Here is a 3,308-nt window from a genome sequence, read left to right on the forward strand (position 1 = left end):
CAATAACACATTTTAAAATACTATTTTAGATTTATGTTAACATTTTGCAATCGAGTACGAAATAATGATATTAGGAAATAAACCATTTCTTTACTATGTCTGATGGTGCAATATTAAATTTTAATTTTAAAATTTAGTAATTTATAAGATAACATGAATTTGAAGTGTGTAAAATGTAATATTATGTAAGGGTGCCCATATTTTACTTTAGTGAGATTATCTTTTGTTTTGTTTTAAAGTTCGGTGTTATTTTTCATAGTTTGACTCTAATATATTTTGATGATATCATAATAAATAATTTTTTATTTGTAGCGTTGAACTTCCGAAAGATGATGTAAGACTTTGAATCCAACATTTGTTAATTGAATGCATGAATGAATAGTGTGCGAATAGATGATTGGATCAAAATAAGATGTAGGATATTGGATGAATAAAAAATAGGAAGCCATTAATAAATAATGAATATATAAAAGGTGAAATAAACTAATTTATTAAACTATACAAATATAAAAAATTAATAAAATTCTACTGTTCCAACATTATTAGTTTAGAGATTTTACAGTAAAGCAGTATAATAGAGAGACACGTTTAAAACAAATCATCACTGAAACAGGTACCAAAAGACATTTGGGAACTTTTGCATGACGTGTTTCTCTTATTTTTGAACCTCCCCTCTACCCAAAATATACCAAAGAGCTCCTTCATTAGCTTCAAGATTTGACTTCTTGTTCACTTAGGTTTTTATGAATCTCCATCTTCTCCTTGTAGTTTAGCTACAGAGCAAATCGGCTCCTTGACATCTTGCAAGGCATATACACATATGTAAATTTTCAAATCAAAACAAATAAACATTCAAAACCACACATGATTAGAAACTGAATTAAGTTATGGCAACAAAGATGGAAAGATCCTACTAACTTATTCACCAATCACCACTAATTAATCCAAATTTAGCTTAGTTGCAGTCTCTTCTGCTTGTTTAAACCGCAGATGTGAGCCAACATACAATTACCAACTGAATGGAAGTTTCGAAGCAGTAACAAATCCCTTAAGACTATAGGAAATAAGAGGATAACCTGCTCATGCGTTTCAATCATATCTCTTCCACTGCAAGATTATTTGAAAACCACCATGTGAAGTCCAAGTACCAGGTTTCAGTCCAAGTACCTGGTTTCTGTAACGCTGTGTGTATTTTTGCGTTCAAGTCAAGATATTTGCATTTCATGATCCTAGCTGGACCACAGTTAAACCCCTAGAATGTTAAGTTCCTGCAAGTGATCCAAAGCCATAAAAAATCACAAAACAGTAAAAAAAAAGAACATTAGTATACTTTATAAGCTATAAGAATAATGTGTTAAGCAACATTTAACATAGACAATAGTCTTTTAACACTTACTGATTAGTGTAGATAGACCATGTGTCTGACCTCTAGGGAGAACAACACCCTTCTTCAATTGCTCTGCCAACGAAGCTCCATTCTGGTGTGTAACAACTAATACAGATTGGCAGAGACCGAGAGATATTTACGTTAGCACCAACGGAATCATCATTATTGTTGGTTCTTCGAAGTATTACCAAATGATTGTATACGGTGGTGGAAGCCGAGAATATAAGATCCAGACGTTCTGAAAAGCTTTTCATCGGATGCTGGAGCTGAAGGACTTGGGTCCAGAGGCTAATTTCATAAATGCAATCCACCATCTCTGCAACTGAAACCAAACACAAACCCATCACTCAGTTACAAAACAACAAAAGAAAAAGAAATCCATCAACTATTTTAGGGATAGAGAAAACACTTGTAAAGGAAGGATTACAAAAATAGTAAAAGCTGAAGAACTTTCACAATATAGATTGTTTCTAAAAGAGAAACCATAAATCGATCAAATAAGAACAATTACTTACCAAGATCAAAGAAACGTTTATATCTCTTGATGAAATCTCAGTGAAGGCGGCCAACCAAGAACCGCCATCTTCACTGCTGCCGTTGTTAAGCCATGCAATAATCTCCGCAACGGTGAGATGCTCGGAAGAATCTCATCAACTCTTCATGTGCAGCTTCATTACCGTTTTTCGAGTAATTTCATTTTTTCTGTAACCAGACCCTCCTCTTCTATCTGCGAAAGTTTTCATAATCAGATATCATGAATCATATTAGTTGAAGAAAGTAAGGGAATGATGATGATAAGTCTGACTCAGATAGAACCCGGCCTTTATCACTAATCAAACATCAAACTGTTACGTAAAGTCTGACTCAGATACCCAATATCAAACACAGTAGACATTTTTTATTTTTGTGTCAGTGTGCATAAGATGGTGTTTGGAGATATGAGTACCTTCGTAAGCTATCAAAAGCAGATGATCTGCTAGGAAATCTATCAAAAGCAGATGATCTGCTAGGAGGGTCTCAAGACTCAAGGCTTGATGAAGACTCAGTTTCTGATTCTCTCCTTGAATTACCATTCATGGTCTCTGTCTTGCTCTGTAAGAAAAAAAGAAAACTGAGATCACTGAACCAGAGCAGAACACAGCAAAGACAAAGAGTAAAAGGTTTTCACAGAGGACGGAGGGAAGATCACATTCAAGACACCAACCACACTGTCCAGGACTTTCCCTCTATCAACTTTTACTGTCCCAGAAGAAGTGAACCTGCCAAGGAAACGGGCAGTGAAGCCACCGAGGTCAAGGAGGCTGTTGCTATCAAGGAGGCCTAATAAGCATCAATGCTTCGACAGTTAAAACAAGTCACCGCCGTCCCTCGAGCCTGCTCGTGACGCTCCACCTTAAGATGCATGACAAAGTTTTTGAGGCAGTTTAAAATCTTGGTTTGATGCATTGGTTTCTCATCTATACAAAGAGACTTTGCTATATTTTTCTCAACTAACCGAGAAGCAGAATCTTGTTTCCTTCCCATGGGTCGCCTACCAAAACCAAATGCTATGTCAAAGATGCATAGCAACAAATGAAGAAAGAAAATTAAAAAGCTTGCAAGCAGTAGACTATATGAAACTTAAGAGAAATTTCATTGATAGGCTGATAGCAGATATCAGATATACATAATACGCGAAACCAAAGCCAGAACTAAGAGGAGGAGAATACTTACAGTGAGAGGAGTGTATGTGAGTTAAGGCAAAAATAGCAAAAGGAAGAGTGTAGGTGAGGCCCTGAAGGACACTTCTGAGGTAGCAGGTATTGTCGAGATTCTACAACCCTAAGGACGGACCGTTTCAAGATCTTTGATGAATGAATTGGAACAGGAAAGATAGTTTTATCACACAGAGCTTTTTGTGACGCTTTAGCTGAAGAGAGTG

The 3,308-nt window shown here is 35.9% G+C and overlaps 1 long non-coding RNA gene across 1 annotated transcript; it reads right to left on the reverse strand.

Annotated features, from left to right (window-relative positions):
* Positions 1-1,401: 1,401 nt before the first annotated feature.
* LOC130512773 (uncharacterized) lies at positions 1,402-2,896 on the reverse strand. The gene is made up of 4 exons (XR_008946358.1): positions 2,334-2,896; positions 1,903-2,114; positions 1,576-1,709; positions 1,402-1,492 (listed from the first exon to the last, which is right to left on the reverse strand). It is a non-coding gene; the product is annotated as an uncharacterized LOC130512773 (long non-coding RNA).
* Between the last annotated feature and the right edge of the window lie 412 nt (positions 2,897-3,308).

The sequence above is a fragment of the Raphanus sativus genome, chromosome 5 (assembly GCF_000801105.2).
Source record: "Raphanus sativus cultivar WK10039 chromosome 5, ASM80110v3, whole genome shotgun sequence".
NCBI lineage: Eukaryota > Viridiplantae > Streptophyta > Magnoliopsida > Brassicales > Brassicaceae > Raphanus > Raphanus sativus.